This window comes from Hylaeus anthracinus, unplaced genomic scaffold, assembly GCF_026225885.1.
Source record: "Hylaeus anthracinus isolate JK02 unplaced genomic scaffold, UHH_iyHylAnth1.0_haploid 12001, whole genome shotgun sequence".
In the NCBI taxonomy this organism is placed as follows: domain Eukaryota; kingdom Metazoa; phylum Arthropoda; class Insecta; order Hymenoptera; family Colletidae; genus Hylaeus; species Hylaeus anthracinus.
Genome location: NW_026534348.1, coordinates 21,923,823 through 21,949,436, shown reverse-complemented (window position 1 = coordinate 21,949,436; position 25,614 = coordinate 21,923,823). Strand labels below are relative to the sequence as shown.

General features: G+C 33.7%; 1 long non-coding RNA gene across 1 annotated transcript in view; it reads left to right on the top strand.

The window, feature by feature from the left end:
* Positions 1-25,614, top strand: part of LOC128891316 (uncharacterized) — a 45,696-nt gene that overhangs the window by 5,329 nt on the left and 14,753 nt on the right. Inside the window, exon 2 of the long non-coding RNA XR_008460800.1 lies at positions 3,072-3,556. This is a non-coding gene — a long non-coding RNA (uncharacterized LOC128891316). The remainder of the gene's footprint in view (positions 1-3,071; positions 3,557-25,614) is intronic.

Genomic DNA, 25,614 nt, shown 5'->3' with positions numbered 1-25,614 from the left:
GAGTATTTAATTTGCGCCAATACCTTTAGTCGGTACTTTTTATATGCACACGTAGTATAATAATAATATATGTATACGTATAATATATACGTGAATTTGTCTATAAAACCATTTCATATTACATATAAGAAATGAAGAAGTTGGTCGAATATTCAAACAGATCGCCCGGAGTTGCTAGTTCTACTTAGTGAAAATGTCTCGCGCAAAGGGTTAACTCCTGAAAGACGAGATGCTGGTTCCGTTAGGTCGACAATGCCTTGTACAGTAAATACGTTCCAATAAAATCCATCGCTAAACAAAACAGCGTTAAACGAGAACATCTCAAGACGTAAAGAATGGGGATAAGTGAAACAGACCAAAGAATAAGAAAATTTATCAGTTCTTTTTTTAATTTATTTTGTAACATTAATTATTAAATAGTTTTTTATTGCATCAATTTGTAAGGCGTTAGGGAAAGGAAGGAGGCGTGAGATAGGACTCAAACAAATTCCACATAAGATTAACTAGTAAGTTGCTATTATATTATTATTTAGACTAAAGTATTTGTCATACGTCATATAAACACATAAAACGTAAACAATATCAATTATAGACTTATTTATTGCTAATATCCATTTTTATTAATAAAAGATTCATGAAAATCAAGAAAAGTTCGAGTAAAGATGTCATATAAGTTTATGACGATGAAGGTTCTTTCTCATTTGATATATCTTTTTTTTTTGTTACGAAGTCATCTAAAGTCGTTTGTTTAGTAGTTGTCGATAGCTAGACACCGTATCAATGACATTTCGTCTTGCCTTTATATTTTAATCAAAATTTAAATCATTTTGTACAGATCGAAAAAAAAAACTACCAAATAGTACTACCACGTAATATTGAAACAGCGTTTAGCGGTGCAGCGTTAAGCGGGATCTCACTGTACATATGTATATTAATGCAGCGATATTAGAACGGGGCAAGTTTGTACACAAAGGCACGGCCGCGGCCGGTGCAAATGGGCGATCAAAGGGGCAATGTTTCTCGTAGCACTTCATTAAACGCGCAAGCGTGTAAATAAAAAACGTGTTTCCGTTGAAACATTACCACCTTCGTCTCCTTTGTTTCGTCGTTGGTGTTAACTTCGTCGCTATTGGAATTCCCGCGTGTTTTTGCGCTAATAAGAGCATAAGTCACGGCACGGCGCGGGGTCGTTGTGTGCGTGCAAGATCGATTATTCTTGGAACGTCGCAGCGTGTGTTCTGCGATGTATATTGTTACAAATCCGGCGTGTTCCATTTAACGCGTCGTTCCTTTACGTTTCCTACGTAGCCGATTCTAAAATGACCAACATAATTAATTCTCGAATGCATATTTCTGTACAAAATCAAAGTAAACGTACATAGACAAAAATAGTAATAATTTCATTATTATTAGAAATTATCTCACATTGTTTCTTATTACTTTTCTGTCATTTTACACAATCTTAAGAAAAAACCGTTGTTGTACAACGTTGTTGACAAATTCGGAGGAATATTACCCATTTTAATCTGTGGCGAAACTATAGCACGCGTGCCTATAACGGCACGTAATATGATCGGATCAGTACAGAATTGTAAATAAAATTTCTTTTATGCTGTAAATTTATGGAATAAATTTTTGTAAATAGACATGAATTACAAAATATTTGCAATAAATGCATATTAATATTAGCAGTTTACCTATGTCGATGTGCTAAGTGACCTTTCATCTGATTATAGTGTGTTAAATTTAGCAACATTGTGCACGTTCTATTAATACTTCGTATTACTCAATTGTTTACGCAACGTATTTCAGTAGCTCCAAATTAATCTTAAAAAATTTAAGGAACCTCACGGGTACGAACATGGTATCCAAGATGCTTAAAGTGTGTAGATCTTTTTCAGTATTAATGTTTTCGGGTAAACATTACGAATATGTTATCTTAATAGCAGTAATTTAGGAAAGGACACAGTATAATAGTAGTCTATATAATTGCAAATTCAATTTCGTTTGATATGAATTTAATACATTTATATATGATATGGAGTACAATGTCCATTTTTTAGAATTCATTTTTGGTACTCGATCATAATAAGGTTCGCCAACCCTAGCCTAGGGTATGCATACTGTCGATTTACGTTTAGCAATTACATTATTTCTACGTAGTAGGTTTAAAGATTTAGTGATATTTAAAAATTTAGTAAATAATTTACTAGATTTCACTTCTAGATTGCATGCTTTCAGCAACAACACTAATCTTCAATTGCATATAATTCTTGTGCGCGAAATCAAAGTAAAGATACACATATAAAAATTGTATGATTTTTCAATTATGATCTTAATTATTATCATAAATTATTCTACACTAAATTTCGTTTCTTTTCTTTGCTTTTTAAGTTTTCATATAATAGCTGTCAGTTATATTTAGCAAGGTAAACAATTCCTTTGTCAAGAAAATATTTGTATAGATATAAAATCTGCTCAAAATTTAAGATATGTTTTAGAGTAAAAGTATTTTACCAAAAGTAAAGTTAAAGGTAAATTCCCATTGCAATTTTGTTTCTCTGTCTTTCAATCACGATTTCACCTAATAATGTAATAATATTACGTAATACATGTAATACGTGCACTATTGAGAACGAATACATTTCTTTTTAAATGTAAAATTAAATTAAGGAAACAATTAACAGATGCACAAATTTCTGTTTTATAATAAACTTTCAGTTGCTAGTATATTTACCTATATCTGAATTTCTATAGCTCGATAAAACATTTCAGACGTGAAATAGTAATCATCGCAGCGTGTGTTCTCCGTTGTGTATTGTTACACATCTTCCGCGTGTTCCATTTAACCCACGCTCCTTTACGATTCTTCTCGTTTTACCTTCTCTCGAGTTTCGCTTCTCACCTTAAACTTTTCGTCGCTTTGTGAATCGTCGCGAATCGTAATCTTTTTCTCGTTCTACGTTTGCTCGTCGACGAATTAAACGATTCATGGGAAAGAAAGTTGTGTAAATCGCACGCACACAGAGTGTCCGGTTGCATACGGTTGACCACAAATATTTGAATTACAGGAAACGACGGTGGTGAACGATAGTTGACGAGAGGCTCGTTTCGATAGGGAAAGCAATTGTGCCTGACAATGAGGTATATATGTACCCGATTAGAAAATTAAACTAGTGCGTCTGTTCGTAACGAACCGCGAGATCGAAAGTGCTCGATAGGTGAATCTTTTGAGAGTGCATCAAGCCCCAAAGCGGATGTAGCGAAGAAAGTGGTTGCAGCCAGTGCATGGTCAAACGTCACGTTTGGTCGCCAAACTTGAGATACAAGGGTTTCCCCAGCGGGCGATATAGTGATTAGTGGTAAATAAAAAGTTAACGAAAAACGATTGACACCTTCGATGAGAGTTATGTGACGATCGAGCAGATGTCAGGTGTCGTCGGTTACGTCGAGTCGAAGTCACGATATTCCGCACCCTGGTATTCCAACATCGACGTGGCACTCATGGGAATTCAAAGCACCGCTCAGTTCGTCGAGAAGTACCACCATATTATCGGTATGAAGTCTTTTTCTTTCCATTTTCTTTGTTTGTTACCGAAGAACTCGATCTGGTAATTTTCTCTTTTGCCGTGTTTTGAATAAATAAAAGTAGCAAATAGGACGTTATTCGAAAAGACATATCTTAGAAAGATGTATTACAAGACCTATGCAATTATTAAATATATTTCGAACCAGTTATTTCTTATTCTCGAATAAAATTGTAGAAAAATACAATTTTTAGTTGAAATTACCAGACTGTTTCCATAACAGGGAAAGGAGAAACTGTGAAAAGAAAGGATTTTCTTGGAAGTATTCATATAAAAGTTGCTTGACATGTTTAGAGTCAATAGGAGAAAGACAATGACTGACACGAGCATATGTAATTTCGGTCAGTGTTTTTTAAACTTCACCATTCATAGAGCCTTCTAAATGTTTTTTTTCTTTTTTTTTTTTAGTATATTTTGAAAAGATTCTTAGAAACATGTTTATGTTTAATAATTTTTTATCCAATTAGAATAGTTTTAAGTCTTCTAACCAAACTTTTCGTATGTTATTTGGTAAAGAAGTGTAGGACCATAAATATAAAAAGACATAGAATGAAAAATGATAAGTATGTTCTAAGATGAAATCGGAGTTAATGAAGTTATACCAGTTTCCTTTTTTATGTTTCTACTATCGGACATAGTACAGAACATAATGCAATATGAGAATCAATTTATTTAATTATATAAAGTAGTAAAATCTATATAATAAAGAACCGAATTTTCATTCCGACTTTCTCGACTGTTAATTTATCTTACACACTTCAAACAATATCGTGTCTTACTACTTTAACATACTTTAATATTGGGTTTCTATTATCTAGATTTTTTAATAGTGAATTATTCAATACAACGAGAATTTATATTTTGATATTTTCTTATCTATACTTTCATATCTTCTTGCTCTACTTTCTTCTTAATAAAATTCTATAAGACTATGAATTGTACCGTAAGAGGGCCCAATATTGTCCTTTAATGCTTGTCAGTTGATACTGCTTTTCTTTTGAATAATTTTTTTTTTATAAAAGGGGGATAATTAAAACATTGTGGCTTCTTGAATGAATATTGAACACAATCTGTTTGGATCTTTCACGAGTCATATGTAAATTATCGAAGACACGACCGGTGCATTCGATAATACGTTGCGGAGGTTAGCAGTATCTTGGTATAATTTCCGCGAGTGTCATAAATCTGCCAACTTGAATGTAGTTCCGCGCTGAAAACTTCGGTCACCGCGAAGCATGTTGAAGTGAAATAAAACCGATCGTCTTGCATATGCGAGGCACGCTTACACACCGCTAAGAATTTATTTATGAAAGTGTAATAATCTTTCGCGCTTTTTGCCGTGCCATACTGTTTTGCAGACATTTTACACATCGTTGTAAAATAAAAACACGAGACTGTAATATAAAAAAGATGAGTTAATTGCTGCATTTTGTTCGTGCGCACTTTTTAGTATAATGTTTCATGTTCTCTTGATTGATATATCAGCCTCAATTTTTACTCTTATTTTCACGCTTCGGAATATGGTTTCAGATCAAACGTATCATGTTTTCTCAAATTCTATTTCAATCTTTACTGTTACTCTAGAGTTTGGAAATGTTTTCTATTTGTTCAAATGGTATATTTCTGTTTTAATTTTTATTTTCACTTCTGTGCCTGCCAATTGATTTCCAATCAAACATTTCATACTTTTTCAATTGTTATATTCCTGCTCTTATTTTTACTCTTATTGTGGTAATTAAAAATTTATTTTTTATTCAACGTTACATATTCTTTAAGGTAGTATATTTCTGTTTTAATAATTATTTTCGCATATACTGTCACGCTTAAAAATTTATTGTTAATAAAATGTACCATATTCCTTCAAGTTACAAAGAAGTTTACAAACGGGTGTTTGGGATTTTGGTTTCCAATAAAATACAAACGGTATGGAATATATTCGATTTGAACGTCGCCACCAGATATTACATGATTATATATAAACGTAAAAAGTGACGTCATTTAAGTATCCAGATTACGCTGAAAAGTTGTATGTTGATATCCAACAAGAAAATCCTAATGCGTCATTTGGAAAACCTTTCATTTTTGCTTTAATCTTTGATTTTGCTATCGTGTTTGGAAAATAATTTTCACAGTTTCTCGTGATCCTACATAAATTTATTTGTACATTTCTCAAATGACATGTAGAAAGTGTTAATTCTTTGTGAGCTGCTCGGTCATTGACCAATGTTTGGAACCGTGTTAACAAATATCCCATCCCGATCCTCCGTTGTCGCCGTTCTCTCAAACCAAGTCACCCAGAAATTGTACAAAACAGAGAATATACAAAGAGCATGACCACCACAACATATGTAGCCTTTCTCCTGTCCCTTTTTTCTCTCAATACCTCAAGTTTCTCGACATCTTAACAGTAGTAAATCGTTTTTTCTGTAAAACTTTCGCGTACACCGTAAATCAAATCGTACCACCCTCTGTCTCGATAAAAACTAATTTTTTGCGTTACCGCTGAAAATAGAACTCCACATATCCCCTTCGAGATCGAAGGCACGATCATCAAGTATGCTTATCATCAAGAGTAAGGATATCGAAACACCGTGTCGACGATTGAAAACGCTTTCATGTCCTGTGTCGAATTTCAGTGGATGGGAATCACCGATGTTACGTCATTCGTAATACAATTTGAGAGGATCATATTTTTCGGAACTTAATTTTGTATGCGACCTAATAATAGCTCAGCAAAATTTAAATTGGATGCAACAAAATATGTACATATAACATTGCGAATACTAATCGAAGAAAACGTTTTATGTAAAATTTGTCTTTCAATTTCTTACAAAAATCCGCAATTACTTCGCTGTCGACCCAATAGTTATCCTAATATTAGGATGCAGTACTTTATGCAAGTATTAGATATTGAGGTACAAACGAAACGAGAAGCGGGACAAACGGGTACAAACGATTCTAAAGAACAGGGAAAAAACAGATTTTAAATACATATATTGAAAATTGACGAACTTCTCTCTTACGCGTATAAACAATTGTTTGTAAAATTTAAACTATCGAGATACAAACGAAACTATTGGTGGTGCAATCAAGCACGAACGAGATACTATCATTTTCTATAAAAAAAAAATTAATTTTTGAAAAGTCAGCTGCCAGGTTCACATAGCTAGATTGAACGCAACATTACCAGTCTCATTACTTAATTTAAACATATCGTATATTGAATCACAAGAGTCATACTTACTTGTATGAGTTAGATAGTGGGAAATTAGATTTCTTTTAAAAGTGCTCAAGTAGCACGTGAAAGTAATGAGACTTCATATAATTAATCTTGAAAAAGAGAATTAAAATAACTCTTCTCTAATTCACCATTATTGACGTGTTCAATATTGAAGTAGGCATACTTATAATCTATATAAAACCTCTAATCATCTATTTTGGATGATACTTTTAGAAAAAAACTCAGCTCTTTTATAATACATTTTATTTTCTCCGATTCAGGCATTATATTCGCTTGTAAATCATATCTGGTATTCAGAAATAATCATTTTAACTCTTTAGCGAAATCACAGTGTAGACAAGTTTTTTTATTTGAACAATAGGAGCTTCCTAGTAGGAATACTTAATTTTTAATTTTAAAAAGTTTGTAAATTTATCTCCTCGCATTAGGAATATTCACGTGGAAAAATTTGTCGCGTGTGTCTTCGTCTTACGATCTATGTGTAAATGCGAGCCCTGTTGGAGAAGAAAAAGACAGAAGGCTAAATTTCGAACCACTCCTAAGTAATCTGCGAGTAGGGTCCCGCTGGTCTATTTTATAGGCGTTTCTGTAACCGTTGATGAAACGTGATCGACAGTCGGATAGCGGTAGGGGTGGGGTTGTTACGTGTATATTTAAAACCGTTTCGTCAGAGATTTTCCTGGGCCGTCTCGAGTACGTCAAGGAAGACTGACGCCGTTCGATAATTCATCGACCGTCAAATCATTTTTCGTGACGTCCAAATCGATCGGGTTTCCTTCGTACTTCTTCACCTGTCTTGCGGTCATGTGATCGCTTTTGCCAAAGATTGGCAAGTTTTTTATCAACGGTAGATGACAAAACATTAAGACGGAAAAGAAAAACTAAATTACTTTTTGGACAAAATATATAATCGACTTCGAGAAACATTAAAACTGCACTAAAAAGTATGAAATAATTTCTATTTAAACTGCATTATTACTCACCAGCTCTTGGTGAATTTGATTAAACTATTATGTACAGCATACTAAATACAATGTTATTATTATATCCGCTTTAGACATCACACATTAACTTTATTCAATATCGCCGTCCCCACCAAATACTATCCCAAACCCACTCGGACAGCATTTCCATGGAAAGAGTATATACATTAACAGTGTTAATGTAAATACGTACTTCCATGGAAATGCATTAACAGTAATTAATATTGCCACTTCCAACTCCCGCAAAAGAAAGAATGCCCCAAACCTACTCAGACAGTATTTCCACGTAGTCAACATACATACAGTGGGTGTAGAAAGTATTCGTACACCGATCAATTTCCAAACAAACTATGTGAAATTGTAATTTATTAACTTCTTTTTTTATAAACAACGATCTTCTACATATTCTTGGAAATCTCTAGAATAGATACAGTATAAAGAAAAGTAGTTATTTATAGAAGTTGCAAAATTAACAAGGAAAAACAATGATTCGATAGAAATACAGAAGCAATAAGTATTCGTACAAGTGTTACATTTTTAAAATTTCATTTAAAAAAAAAACCGAAATTCACATTAATTTATAAATAATTAATACATCGTGGGATTTCCTTTTGATTTTATAATTACTGCAAATCTTGTAGGCATTAAATTAACTATCATAAATGTCGATTTTATTCGTTATAGGAACTTCTTTCATTCCTTTATTAGAGAACTTTTTAAGTCTTCTTTAACTGGAAATTTAATGTTTTCTAATTCTCACGGAGCAATAAACTAATATGCTTATGTTTCAAATTCTGTTGTAAATTGTTCATCATAAGAACCGTACAAATACTTATTGCTTCTATGTTTCTACCAATTTTTCGTATTTTCTTGTCAATTTCGCAAATTATATAAACTCGTAATTGTTGTTTGAACTATATTCTAGAGATTTCCGAGAATATGTAGAATATTATTGATTATAAAAAAAGAAATTAAGAAACTACAATTTCACACAAAAGTTTTTGGGTGAACGTACGAATGTACGAATACATTCTACACCCACTGTACATGTATACATTAACGTCATTCAATATTGTAACCCTCATCAAAAAGATGGGGCAAACATTTTACAACGAGGAATTATTTATTTACAAATGCTGTTACATGTTATATATTTTTTATAAGATGAATATTAAATAATAATACAATCAAATAATAATATTAAATAATTTCTCTCGCTTTTTTCGACGCCAAATCTTTGATAACATCATCAAAATCGATTGAATTTTCTACTTCATTTTTTATTGATAGAATAGCCAGAGATGAAAATCTCTCTTGGCTTATCAATGATCGCAGATGATTTTTTATTAGTTGATGAGAGGAAATGTTCGATTATTTTATTCGCCAGCGGTTATTGGAATAAAATTTTACACACCTCTAGTCCTTGACTTTTCGCGAGAATGATGTTCTGACCACTAATGAAGAATACGATTCGCTCGTAACTTGTGTTTATCGATAGCGTGATGTTCGTGGAAGAAGAACGAAATGAAGCGCTGTTATTTTTAGGGCCCTCTTCTTCAAATATGCCTTTCAGTTAACTTCACAGGGCAACGTAAACACACCCTTCGACTTAATACACTTGGCATTCGAAGTGGTGAGAACCAATTGGAGACGAGCAAACGGATTTGTACACTGCATTGCATTTGTGCGAGATAAAAGTGATTTCGTAGGAAAATGGCATTTTTAAAAATACTAATAAAATACTACGAGAAGCAGTGTTTTATTTAACTATTTAATATGATACGAACTACATATATAGGAATTAATGGTATAATCGTCCAGTATGTCTATGAAGAAACGAAGAATCAATTTCAGACTTCTTATTAAAAATAGTCTAAAGTCTATGAATTTTGAAGTCTTGAATAAAATAAGTTCATAAACCTGTCGGAAATTTCACACAATATTTTGAAGTCTAATTAAATGAAATTCTGCTAATTTAACTAAACATGTACCTTTTTACATTTGCTCTTGTAAATCAAATTGAATACGTTCAAACACAAAAATAGGTTTCGTTTATCTTCATCAGAGGTGGGTAATATTTGTAAAATAAATATTTTAAATACTATTTCAAATAATAGGTTCTTTATAATTCAAATAAAATAGTATTTCAAATGGGATATAAAATTTCAGCAAATAAAATATTTTATTTTGATAATGTAAAACGTAAAATAAAATAGTTTATTTTGGTAATCTATAGTTAAAGCATGAAAATAAATATTTTATTTTGATAGTTTAACACATCAAATAAAATATGTTTCATTTTAATAACATAAAGCATAAAATTGAGTACTTTATATATGTAGTTTTTAATTTGAAAATAAACTGTGTATGTACGATACATAGATGGAGAAACTATTTCTTGCAAATATTATGATTTCTTGCGATTGAAGAATATCTCTTTCCATTGTTAAGTTTCCGTTCTAAATTTCCTTATTTGGAGACGGACGTGCGCACCCGGTATTCTTCACGTAGGCATAGGAATTCGAGACCAACGCGAAGCTAGGGCGTAGTCCCTCGGAATCATGCAATGTACTTTCCCGCCACCCCTTGGCCTATGATTTTTGGGTATAAAAAGGGTGACGACGAAGACATATCGAGCCTAGTCAAAGTCTAGAAAGAGTTCTGTACACGTCTGTGCGTGCTCTTACGAATTGTCTACACGAGGAAATTTAGTAAGATCGGGTTCAAGTCCCCTTCGAGCAAAATCTTAACCATACAGTACGTAGTCTACTGTTAAGCATTATTTTATCATTGTAGTCGTCCCCCGTTTGGATTAAACCGAGAAGGATTAGATTCTTACTTCGCGGAATCGAAACTACACTTTGAACTCAGTTCATATTTGTAACAATTTAGCTTTCCATTAGTACACCGCGACAATTACTCTTATAACAATTGCAAGTCCCGGTACATATCAGAATATATGTATAATCAATTTTAATTAGTGTTAATCAATTATAATACCCAGTTCAGTACCCACTAAGGTGTACCTTTGCCGCTCGAGATACATAAAAAACTGTTACGAGGCCTAATGCTAACATTTCCTGCGGCTACCCACGTTAGCCATACGTGGGTTCGTCCGCATATCACCTTCCTGAGGCTCCCTACATTAGCCATACGTAGATTCGTCCTCGCGTTTCTACCTTCCTGAGACTCCCCACGTTAACCAAACGTGGGTTCGTCCTCGATAACCAACCTCCTGGAGCTCCCTATGTTAGCTATACGTAGATTCGTCTCCGCGTCTACTTCCTCAAGGCACCCAGTGTTACCTAACAATACTGGTCAAGCCATTAACAAAACCATATTCCAATAGAAAAACCCCGGCTACGCAGCCGCTCCCTCCGGCTCGTAACACCATCATTCATTTTATAAAGATTCTTATTGAAGATTCTTAATAGAAGTATTTATTGAAGAACTACATTGAATGTATGTTTATTATGCAGAGGAAAAGTACTTCGTTCGTTTTAGATTACCAAAATAAATATATTTTTTATTCAAGTTCGATAAAGCAGGAGTTACTCAATTCGATATATATATTATTTTTACACTATAATTTAGTCAAATACAATATTCCGAACTATGGTACAAATATTTTCAGTATTTTTCAAATGAAATATTATTTGAAATATTATCTTAAAAATTTCTTATGACAAATAAAATATTTTATTTCAAAATATACTTGCGTGATCCGAAATAAAATATTTTATTTTTAAAAATACATGCACGATTAAAAATAAAATATTTATTTACTATTTACTATTTAAAATACGTATTTTACCCAGCCCTGATCTTCATTATATTTGAAATGTAAATTAAATTAAAGCATAACCTTCATATAGTTATCATTTGATATACGTGTAAGGATGAGATAATATATGTATTTCATTCGCTTTCTTCTTATTCGAATTATGGTTAAATAAACATGTACCTTTTTTCGCTTATTCTAATTAGACAACCTAAAGCATATTTCTCATATATTTACTTCTGTAGGGCTATAATCTTTACATTTATGTGGACAGGAAAATGATTCATTTACGCTATTGTTATTCAAAGTGTAATGAAATTAAATTGTGCTAATTTGAATAAACTTGTGCCTTTTGCAATTGCCTTAATATGCCAGATTGAAGCATATCTCTCATATATTTACCTTTATAAAGCTTTTAATCTTTACATTCATAAATGAAGAAATAAAATGTTTTATTTATCTCATTGTTATTTGAAGTTTAACTACTGATGAAAGAACACACGAGTCTAGAATTAGATCGGAATAGTTGTAGCTGATTCCAAAGCTCTCCGTCACACAACGTCCGTAACTGTTTCGTTAGAAACGCGCACGGTGCAAAAAGGCCTTTATTTCGGGTAACTAGACAGTACATCGATTTCGTGCATAGACCCACAGGGATCGTTTCCATGGATTACTGCCAGCTGCCGTGAGTCGACTACGCGTGTACGTGTTGGTCTACACGCGGTTGCACAAAATTCACGCGTTCGCATGGGTGAGAGAAGCTCGTGCGATACGTCAAGGAAAATTTCTGGTTGACAGTTGCTCTTTCGTCTATGTCGGTACTCTGAAATAATACGTTAAAGAACGTTGGTACCGTGAATAACTACAACGTGAATAAATACACGGTTTCCGTGTATTTTCTTCGTTAGCGTTTCAGGGCGGCTTTGGATCTGATTTCGATCCACGGCGATTACGTAGTGTCGTGCACGCATCGGATACAGGAGCGTGTAAAAGTTGTGCGTCTAGCTCCTGCTACCGTGGGAGGAAATCAAAATGTATTTTTAGCAAATAGTCCATTGCGTGAATTTTATTTAATGGTTTGAAAATGATATTATTTCTTGGTTATTTATAAGGATTTTCTAAAAGGGCCTCGAGGGTTTTGTTTTTTAATAACAAAATGGGTTAGCGTAGTCGTGGTGAACATTTAAATGGTACATATGCGAGTGGATCACAGATAAGGAAGGTTTACCACACAAGGACATCTTGGTAATTATGATGATGAACGAATCTTTTGATTCAGACTAAAGGACGCCTGTTGAAACATTAACGTCAATAATGTCTTGTTTAGGCTGAATTGCACTAATTGGTAAAATTATTCTTCATAAGTAGGACAAATAAAGGCCATTGTTTTCATCTTTCCTTCAAGTTTCAATGTCACATGAATAAAAAGGAGCACAATGACGTTTAAAAAATTCAGAACCTCCAACTATAAAGAAGTCATATTCAATATGTACTGTCCCCTCCCTAACCTTCTTCATTATAACCCAGACGATAGTCCACTATAGACCAGACTATAATAGACCCAGACTATAATAAATAGAATAATTCTTGCAGTCGTTACAAGAAAATTTTATTATTTACATATTTCATTCTATACATTGGTAAAACTTTTTCAATCCTATTTTAGATGTTGTTTTTTTGAAATAATTTTGGGAAAGAGTATACGTATACAAAATTCCCAATTATATTTGTCTATATGAAAGTCTCTTTAATTTTGATCGCCTGAGATCGATGAGATTTGTTCCTAGGAATCGAAGCCTGAAATATTGTATTATAAATACGTAAAGCTTCTACGTTATACATATTAACTCAAAAACGAATTTCAATAATTGAGTAGAAGCAAATTACCGTTTTTGTTATTATTAGGCCGTTGTTTAGAGAATTACAATCGACTAAGTAGATTAAGTAAAAGATTTCCCAAAAGAGACTTTATTATTTTGTTTCTTAATAAAATCCAAATGGTATGGAATATATCCACTCTTTTATTTTAAATTTTACATGCTGTGTCTTTAAAGTTAGAGGTGAGAGGCAAATCAACTTATCTGTGGAATTAGCATTTTATTTTAAAAATTTTCATTGAAAATTGTGGTAAAAGCATCGTTAATAAAAAAATAATTTTACAAAGTAATTCGACACATTTCAATGAAAATGGAAATACGCATGATTTCAATTGAACGTGAAAGATGATGTCGTTTAAGTGTCCACTACAACGTTATGGCGAAAGACCCAGTTCATTATACTATGTAGTTTACAAAATAAAAAGAAAAAATGTATTCAATGCCACAATTTTTTTCTTATGTATTTTGGCCTACTAAACTCGAAAATCGCAAGAAAAAATTTTTCTATGGATAGGTTTTATTTATATGAATTTTTGAATTTTTGTTCGATTTTTTTCTAACATACGTTCACATTTTAGGCCATCTTGAGTTAGAAACGTCCGATTGAGTCGCGCAAGACGCCATTTTAAAGGTAATCGATTTTCCAACAATTGCTTTTCACATTATTTTCCAATCGGTTCAATAGTTTAAATGTTACGAGCCAATATATATGAGAAACTTTGATTTTTTCGACTAAAATAGAACACGAATACTTCTTCCATCGCCATGGAAAAATAGAAATTGTCAAATTATGTCCAGTTTCTTATTGTTTACGTATATATCGTACTTTTACGAAGCAAACAAGCTTTTGTTGAAGAAAATCTATGGATAATACCGGAGTTAGGAACAATTGAGTAACATTACAAAAATTCCACTTTTACTCTGTTTTTGTATTTTTTTCCTATTTATATAGGAAACATTTATTTAATGAATTTCAATTCGAAATAATTTCGGCCTTTTCTTTGTCTTTTGTTATTCGTTGAGTTCGTTTCTCTGATGAGGAACCAAATGTAGTCTCTCAACATTCTTTCATCCCAATATCCTTAATAACGCTGCTCAATAATTCAAGCTTCTGGCTCGGCAGAATATGAATTATAAGAAAGTTGTTGAAGATTTGCTAATAAATTATGCAAAAATGGGTATGGAATATATATTGTTATTCTATTTGATTTGACAAAATGGAAAGATTTCTACATTTAATTTCAATTTTAATATGTCTATATGTAAATATGTCTCTCAAGATTCATTTTTTACATTCTCACTTGGATTTTTTCCCGGAGAATCTTGACGTTGTAAGTAACGAACACGGCGAAAGGTTTCACCAAGATATAAAAACTATTGAGCAGCGTTATTAAGGATATTGGGATGAAAGAATGTTGAGAGACTACATTTGGTTCCTCATCAGAGAAACGAACTCAACGAATAACAAAAGACAAAGAAAAGGCCGAAATTATTTCGAATTGAAATTCATTAAATAAATGTTTCCTATATAAATAGGAAAAAAATACAAAAACAGAGTAAAAGTGGAATTTTTGTAATGTTACTCAATTGTTCCTAACTCCGGTATTATCCATAGATTTTCTTCAACAAAAGCTTGTTTGCTTCGTAAAAGTACGATATATACGTAAACAATAAGAAACTGGACATAATTTGACAATTTCTATTTTTCCATGGCGATGGAAGAAGTATTCGTGTTCTATTTTAGTCGAAAAAATCAAAGTTTCTCATATATATTGGCTCGTAACATTTAAACTATTGAACCGATTGGAAAATAATGTGAAAAGCAATTGTTGGAAAATCGATTACCTTTAAAATGGCGTCTTGCGCGACTCAATTGGACGTTTCTAACTCAAGATGGCCTAAAATGTGAATGTATGTTAGAAAAAAATCGAACAAAAATTCAAAAATTCATATAAATAAAACCTATCCATAGAAAAATTTTTTCTTGCGATTTTCGAGTTTAGTAAGCCAAAATACATAAGAAAAAAATTGTGGCACTGATTGTACATTTTATTGAAAAGAAATCATAAAGCTTTATTTGAAAATCCCTTATCCGTATCACATGAACGAAAACATCAACAGTATGTATACCAAACCTCTTGCCACTAATCATTGATATCGTATCAGCCTCAATGAGCACTACTCCACAGACATCGCGCACTCAGTGATATTGATAAATCGTTCAAGATTTCACGTAATCCTCTCGACAATGTGTAACGCCTCGAGAGATCGATATACTTGTACACGCCACACTGCATAGTATTTGGCAAAGATTCTCGTTCCGCCTGCGCGTACGGTCCGGCTGGCATACGCTGGACCGCATAATCCATAAATAAGTGCTGTCCGTTTCGAAGCGGCTGTATGCTCGTTGTGCGTAAACTTGCGACTGCAGGTAGCCGGGGATTATTGGTTTTGAGTGTCTGCTTCTCGTATGTTCGGACTAGACACGTGTAAGGGAACGGTGCACTCGACGAAATCCCATAACACCTTGGGCAGGGGTGTTCGTAGCACGTTCCTAGTTCCATCCTAGATAATATTTTAAATAACAATATTTTTACTGCCTTCAGCAAGTTACTAGTTATTATTAAGACAGGATTTAGGTTAGAAATAAATAGCTAGAATCTCTCTTCCACGTATCGCAGGACTTGAATAGAGGTGTTTTTAGCACGCTTACTACTTGGGCATCAATTTAAATTTAAGCATAATATTTCTCCAGTCTCGAACAAATTATTATTTAGCAATAAGACGGATTTAGGTCAGGAATAAATGTTAGGTGTACAAATTAATTCTCGGCCTATCTTGATTGAATTCAATATTTATTTACAAAAAAAAAGAAACAAATTGAAACTCAAGGGTCAAAGTAATCTCTTAAAGTAATCTTCACTTTTCGCACATATCTGGTATCTCTCAGGCAACTGTCAGAATCCAGATCGAATAATGATGATGGTAGAGAATTTATGTATAACATAATGTGGAGATCGGAATCGGAAATAGTTCGTAAAAGTCAAGTTTGGTGAATAGGCAGCATATGGGATAATTTATCAGCACAATTTTGAAATGGTTTTTTGTGTTATTTTTACTGTTGTAAAAAAGTGTGTTGGTTCTTGAGAAAAAAGGCCATTTACTGGCAATGGTCGTTTTATCTCAAAAGCGTCATAATACACGAATCAACCGTCATGGTACAGCTCGCAAGATGGCTCAGAGTTGATTATTAGATTATTAGATTAGAGTCGACGGTCTGATCAAATAGGAATAGCTCATTGTAAATACCGTTCTTTTGATTCCACCAAATGCTTAACAATATCTGTTTCACTTAGATATTTGGTTTTAGAATGCTTGCAGATGGTTCATCTGGATGAATCTATGATTTTCATTTCTCAGGATTATCATACAGTATACACTGTTTGTTACGAATCATGTTTTCTGTTTCAGCTGCGTTCTCTTTCAGCCAAAATGCAGAAAGAGGACACTGCCCTAAATGTTATTTTTTGAACGACATCACGTTTACAGCTGACTTTTTAGATTATGTTAACCGTAAGATTAAGTTTGATGAGTCATTTCAAATGTAATACATCGTACTTCAAAATAAATGAATGGCGGAAAAAGAATGCCTATACAAATGGATCATATAGTCAGTGAGAGTTAGGGGCCGAGAATTCATTTGTACATCTGCTTACTTCTTTCCAATTTCTGAGATGTTGCGTCTTTGTGGGTGTCTAAGATTTTCAACAGACATCAATTTTATGTTTCAGTTGTATTTTTCGAGTAAAACATCATTTCAGGTCATATGATTTACTAATATCTGAACCACAGATGGGGGTATTCATATTCATAAATATGAATATGAACAAATTCATATCACGCGGATTTGTGAATATAAATATGAACTAGCTGGTTATAACGTTGCTCGCTTAATTCATATAGCTATTCATGTTTTATTTTGTGTGCGACCCTTTACGGGCTACACAAGGAACTTCCCGATTTCTAATTACAGCGCCATCTATCGTGAATAAAAAAATGTTTGAAAATAGTGTTCTAAAAAGGTCTCATAGCCAGCTTTCACAGTGCATGATAAAAAATGGGGTGTTCTATTAAAAAAATCATGTTGACCTTGACGTGACTTTGGCCGGTCCTTTGAAGGTCAAACGGACACGATCGTTCAATAGAATTTTTGAAACCCTAAAACATTTCTCTAAACCGTTTTTCTCACAAATGTTCAATTTTGGAAATACTTGACTGTTTCCATACTTTTGGAGCACCCTGTATGTATATACAGGGCTCATATACACAGGTAGATATATATACATGTGTTATACATATGCATACAAATGTAATAATAGTAATATATGTATATATGTATATTATTTCCGTTTAGTTATTCGCTCATAAATTTATATTCTCATTCCCAATCGAGCAGTCGTGGAGTATACAGGGTGTCCCAAAAATGTTGGAGTTCCTTGAAAGGGGTGGTTTGGGAGGTGATTTGAAACAACTTTTTCCTTTGCAATGGGGATGGGGCTTCGTTAAGCAGATATTAACGGAAAACACTGACCAATCAGAGCGCGCAGATACCGTTGGAGCGGCCGCGGTAGCGAAGGCTATGTGCTAAGCGGCCGCGCTTGTACGCGAACAAGCGACTCGACGTGCATCGAAGGACATTGGACGCGGCCGCTTAGCTCGTAGCCTTCGCCACCACGGCCGCTCCAACGGTATACGCGCGCTCTGATTGGTCAGTGTTTTCCGTTAGTATCTCCTCAACGAAGCTTCTCAAACCACCTCTTTCAATGTGTTACAACATTTTTGGGATACCCTGTATACCATAATTCCAAGTATCAGGGTGCTAGCGAAGGCTACGCGCTAGGCGGCCGCGTCAATATCCTTAGATACACGTTGAGTCACTTGTTCGTGTACGAGCGTTACCTACACATCACAAAATGACGACGTCCACGGAAAGCACAATAGATCTGGCTCTAACTAACCCAAATATATTATATAAATTTACCTGGAACATCATGGACGAACTTTACGGAAGCGACCACTACCCTGCCATCATTACCAACGAAGAAATGAAACAAAGGGAAAAGAGTCCCAAGCAGAAATGAAAATTTAGTGAAGCCAACTGGGATAGATTCAAAAATGAAATTGATGGTGGAATTCATAAACTTGCTGAATCGATAGAAAATGAAAACCCAAATGTAAATATAGATATCGTAATAGATGAATTTACTTCGCTTATCCTAAATGCTGCGGATAAATCAATCCCCAAAACAAGACCAAAAAGTAACAAATCAAAACAAAAATCAGTCCCCTGGTGGAATGATGACAGTAAAACAGCAATTAAGAATGAAAAGCATGCCTTCAATAGGCATAAAAAACACAACACGGAAAATAATAAAATTGAATTTAAAAAACTGAGAGCAATAGCCAGAAGAAGAATCAAACAAACAAAGAAAAAATCCTGGATTCAGTACATCTCAACCATAACACCAAATACCAAATAATAAAAAGTTTGGAATAAAATTAAAAAAATTAGTGGCATAAATACAAATTCAATCCCTGATTACATCAAAAATAAAAATGGGAAAATACTAAACGAAACTGAAGAAATCTGTAACTTGTTTGCGAAAACATTTGCAAGCAATTCAAACAATGAAAACTTTAACAAAGATTTCTTATTATACAAAACAAAAATTGAATCCACCCAAAAGCTAGAAATAGGAACTGATTTCACGAATATCAACGCACCAATAAATTTAATAGAACTCAAAACCGCTTTAAATAAAGCAAAAAGCTCGAGCTCTGGACCTGACAATATTTCAAATAATATGATTAAACAACTTCCAGAAACACCATTGGAAATTCTTAATAAAATATACAACATCATCTAGACCAGACGTACCTTCCCAAACAAACGGAGACTTGCCACCGTAATTCCAATACTCAAGCCAGGGAAAGATCCAATAAATCCAAATAACTATAGGCCAATATCATTGACAAACAATTTATGCAAGTTACTAGAAAAAATAGTAGACAGACGCCTAAGATGGACTCTAGAGACAAACATAATCATCAGCCCATATCAAAATGGATTTCGTCAATTTCACTCTACGCTGAACCATCTCACAAACCTTGAAATAAACATCTGCAGAGCACTTAATAATAAAGAACACATCATCCTCGTATCAATAGACATCGAAAAGGCTTTCGAAATGGCATGGAAATATAGAATATTACAAATTTTGAAAACAAATAACATCAATGGTAACTGCCTTGCGTTTATACAAAATTTTCTAAACGATCGAAAAATTCAAGTACAAGTCGACAATAAACACTCAAAAATCACAAATTTAATAAATGGAACACCTTAGGGATCTGTACTTAGTCCTCCCCTGTTTCTTCTCGGAATCAATGGCATTATCCAATCAGTTAAAAGACCTGGTAAATGTTTCCTATTCGCGGATGACCTAACCATAATGTATACAGGCAAAAAAATGAAAGAAACGGAGAAAATGGCTCAAAAATGCTTTGGATAACCTTTTTAAATGGTCTCTAACATCAGAATTTAAATTCTCAGAAAAAAAGACTACGTACATGATTATTAATAGACCGTTATACACAGGAACATTGCCTATACTGCATTTAAATAATCAACCTCTCAAAATAGTAAATCAGCAAAAAATACTAGGACTAATTTTCGACACTAAATTAACATGGGAACCCCACATTAAGAAATTAAAAGCTAACTGTTAACAAAGATTAAAAATAATAAAAACTCTATCATCGAAATCATGGGGGGCCAATGTTGAAATAATAACACGACATACAAAGCAGTCATACGAACAATACTCGACTATGGGGCACCAATATATGGATCAGCAAGCGAAGGATTACTCAAAATCTTAGACCCTATCCAAACGACATCACTCAGACTATCATTAGGGGCTTTCAGAACGTCTCCAGATTTCAGTATCATCTCAGAAGTAGGGGAAGTACCATTGCAATATAAAAGGAAACAATTAACGCTAACATTCGCGGCAACAATGTTCTCGAATCGGAACAGCACAACTTATACAACCCTGTTGGCCAACAGTAATAAACAAATATACATATCCAGACAAACTTTACCAAAACCATTCTCGATTCGACAGGCAAAATACGCAGAAGACTGGCAAATACAAATACCACAGATAGAGCAACGGGTCTTATCTACAATACCTTTATGGCATTTTAAAAAACCAAAAATCAATCTAGAATTAGCAACCTTAAACAAACAATCAACACCCTCATTAGTGTATCAGTGTAGATTTGCCGAAATTGCCCATAAATATAGCCAACATACGCATATATACACGGACGGTTCCATAATAAATAAAAAATCTGGATGTGCAGTTGTAATAAATAACCAAACAATCACTTTTAAACTACCTACGGGAATAACAATTTTCACACGTGAAGCCTATGCAATTTTACAAGCCACAAAATTCATAAAAACAACAGTAAATAACCAGTTTGTAATATTTTCTGATTCAAAAGCTGTACTATTAGCAATAGAAGATTTAGGTCATCAACAAAAATCATTCAAGATATACATGCTAAATTGATAACCATACGTACTGAAAAAAATATTGAACCCAACTTCGTTTGGATACCATCACATATTGGAATAACTGGTAATGAAACCGCAGACAAGGCTGCAAAAAATGCTTGCACCTCTGAAGAACCGTGCATCGAGCTGCCACACGCGCTAAATGAATTTAAAAACGTTATCAAAAAGGTTACCAAAGAAAGGTGGAACCAGCAATGGATCAATTTAAATACAACAAAACTCCATCGAATACGCAAATCAACAGAAGAAACTATCTCATTATCACCAACAAGGAAAGTTCAAACCACATTATTAAGATTAAGAATCGGAAACACTAACCTGACACATCAATACTTAATTACAAAATCGGAACCACCAAAATGCAATCATTCCAACAGGGCCCTCACCGTACAACACCTAATTGAGGAATGCAATGAACTGGAGGAAGACAGAAGAAATTTACATATCCCAAAGACTCTAGATATAATACTGAACAATAAGGTCGAGTCCTATAAATTTGCAGAAGCATTGGATAGACACAACCTACTGGTCGAAATATAAGTCTATTACATAATCAACTAGTCGCTTTACTAAACGTGGTCGCTAATAACCTAGACGCTGATGCGACCTTAAACAAGTCATTAAAAAAAAAAAAAAAAAAAAAAAAAAAAAAAAAAAAAAAAAAAAAAAATACATTCTCCCATCTAGATTGCGTTATTAAGTTAAGTTCCCTTAAAAAAAACCTAAGAAACGACTGGACCGAATTAGAACAAAATCTAATCAGCTCTAAGTTAGATTGATACACAACGATTGCATCATCGATCATTTTGATCTCGCTATTAGTTTTTTAGAAAACGTTAACGAAAAATTTGTTTACATACGTACATACATACATACGCACACGCACACACACACGAACAATTTGTTAAAAATAGGCTAAAATTACTTCAATGACCTTGAAACATGGAGATCTGCTAAAAAATCAAATTTTTATTGTAGGGGAAAATACAATAACTTCCCTATAAATCGGGAAGTTACTAAATTTACGAATAAAAATGTGAATAACGCGTTATCCAAGTTTAAGTGACTTGTACAATATGAGTTATAATGTGTTGCACTATCATATTATATCACTATAACTTGCATTACCGAGTTAAGTGACTCATATAATATGAGAACCGTTATTATTTAACTAGATTGGCGAAAATGAAGAAGTTCGAGAAGTTTACACGGTGCGCTATATTTTTGTTGCGAAGTGTATACGTTGGTGCTGCTCGTTATCTAGATTTCGAATAAAATTTTGTCCAATCTCTGCTCATAACATGGCTCGCGCCTGGTCTTGGAATAAGCCTAGTCACCAAAGAAGGGGCCACGCGCACGTGTCGTGACACGAACGTGTCTTGCACGGCTTCCTCGGCTAGACGCGCGAGCTCGAGCGACGATTATTACCGCACCAGACACACACCATACATTTAACGGGACAGAACCTTGAGGCTTAATTAGCCGTTTTACTCGTTACCACTCTATTAACCTTTTGCATTCGAGGCCTTTTTCGCTCGAGCGAACCAGCAACTCCAGACGATTTCGGCCAAATTCGGCAAACACTTTACAAGTACTTTAAAGACATTTATCAACAAACAACCGTATACAAATAATAAAATTCCACTAGTTTATTCATTTATATGTCGAAAATAACAAACTTCGATAAATATTACACTCTGTAATTAGTTTTGGTGTGATATTTTGGAAAACAATATCCAAGATGTATCTTAGGTTTGTCAGAACACGTACAATAGGTGTAGAATGTATTCGTACACCGATCAATTTCCCAAAAAACTTTTGTCTGAAATTGTAGTTTCTCAACTTCCTTTTTTATAATCAATGATATTTTACATATTCTCGGAAATCTCTGAGATAGATATAGTCTAAACAACATTTACTAGTTAATAGAATTTGTGAAATTAATAAAAAGATGAGAAAAATGGGTAAAAGTGTAGAAGCAATAAGTATTTGTACGATTCTTATGACGAACCATTTACAGCAGAGTTTGTAATGTAAACACATTAGTTTATTGCTCCGTGCGAATTAGAAAACATCAAGTTTCCAGGAAAGCACTTTTAAACAGTTGTGCGAATACTTATTGCTTCAATATTTCTATCGATTAATTGTTTTTTTCTTCTTAATTTCGCAACTTACATAAATAGCTATTTTTTTTAGAATCTATCTATTCTAGAGATTTCCTATAACATGTAGAATGTCATTGTTTATAAAAAATAAGTTATTAAATTACAATTTTACACAGTTTTTTTTAGAAATTGATCGGTATACGAATACTTTCTACACCCACTGTATCACAGTAATACGAAATTTCCCGGCTACCTTCAGGCGTTTTACAGTCAGAACAAACCTTACAGTCCCTTTTTGGCCCTTTTAGTATTACGTGAAGCTTCCCGTTTAGTCGGATTTCACCGGAATGCGACGTAGACGCTTGCTCTCGTTGCTGGCGATATAATCCTCTCAATTGTTCGACAGGTGTTTTTAGAAATTGCAGATGGCTCAGTGGCTTTTCCTCTTTTTTGGTCTTTTTTAGTTTATACAAAATGTATGAATTAATCAGGGAAATTTCCATGCCCCAAAAGAAAGCATACGCCACCATTTTAAGACTTTAAATCACTCGGGCGCCGCAGCAGCGCCGCTCGAGTTGACAGTTCAAATCGGTCGGGCGCCGTATCGGCGCCGCTCGAGTGCAATGGGTTAATCATCCGTCTTGGTAAATCACTCGCGGTCGATGATGGAAATAGCTAGAGTTTCGGCTATTTTCGCCAGACTGTCTGCCAGAAGGCAGGTTTCATTCGTTGTTCGTGGAAGGGATTTTCACCGAAATCCTACGTTTCAAGCGATCGCGAAGATAGTTCTCGTGACTGGTATGTAGCTGAAGAGCAGACGGGACGAATTTTCCGAGAACTCATAATAGTTTGGGAAATTTGATGAGAAGTTACTTCTCTTTGCGTAGAGTACATTTCCAACTTTTTATCAATTGTAGAATTTATAAAAATTTAAAATACCTTCCCCGAATTGTGGAATCTATAGAATAATTTAAGGATAATTTACAAGATAAGATATTCATTTTAAAATCGAAGGCTTGTAAAAGAACAGGGCAGTTACATAATGCGTACTCATCGCCTAAATTGTATTTCTTCGATTTCTTTATCACGATTTGGATACGTACAGTCGAGTGGTGAATATATGAAATAGCCGAGTAATAAATATTAAAGACAACAAGTTAATACATAATTCTTGCGCGTGTATTTAGCATTTGAAGCAATTAAGTGGAAATAATGCTATTACATCAAATAAGTTACATGTGTTTTGATCATGTAATTTATTAATCCATAAATATATATTATAATAATCTAATTTATATTCTGTAGGTTTGCTCTTATTCTTCGTTGAAAATAACGTGCAACATGTTTCTTATTGGTTTTTTATCATTTTATTTACTTTCACAATTTTAATTAACTTTATACGAATGCTATTTGCTTTTAGCCAAGGTACCCAGGAATACAATGTTTTACGTACTATTTTATTATAAAAATTGATAAGGTAATTCCCTTGTTCAAATATTTGAATACGGGAAAATTCGAAAAATGTTCCAGTTTCACAATGTGAAGTTGAATAAACTAAGTGGAAAGGGCTGTTCGTGGTTAGACATGTTTCAATATAATATCCGATACAATAGAAAAAATTCTAGTTATCCCGTTATTCAAATCTAGAGACGCGGTAGTGTCTCGGCGCCAAGTACATGAAAAATTATCCGTCACCGCGTATACATACCTGGCGTTGGAGCTACCACGTATCTTTTACAGGAGAGATGGTTCATTCCAGTCTAACCTGAAACTGCTTTTATGAATATCTCATCACGTCTGCATTATTTTCTAAATTTAAAGGCATTTTTCTAATGTAAACCGCATATAAGCTTTCGAATAAAACGAAAACTAATCAAATCGGTCCATGTACAACTGAGATATCGTAATATCATGTCATGAATCTGTCAGAAACGGTATTTTCGAATGACTTTCCAGTTGTCAACCCTTAGCCAATAGGAGCTAAGCAAAAGCCGAGTGCCGTTCGTCGACTCTCGGAATCATTCGAGCATCGAGCGTCGAGAGTCGAAACAGATGTCATCATTCATAACCTGCCAAGTGTCAAAAATTTTTACACTATTGCATTATTAATTATATTTATATCAGCAAAATGTTTTCAATTTAGACTTTTTATGTAGGGTTTAATAACAAATTGCAGCCAGTGAAGTAAACTGTGAATCAATTCTGATTACAAGGTAAGTTGTCAAAATCTGAATTATCATGTACCTTCATTCATACAGAATAGATCCATACCACTAAAGTGTTTTTAATTTAGACTTTTTATGTAGAGGTTATAGAAATGGAGTCATTTTCTCATTTCATCATTAACATTAAAATTTCTTGCAGCAAGAAAAAAAATTGCAGGTATATATAAATA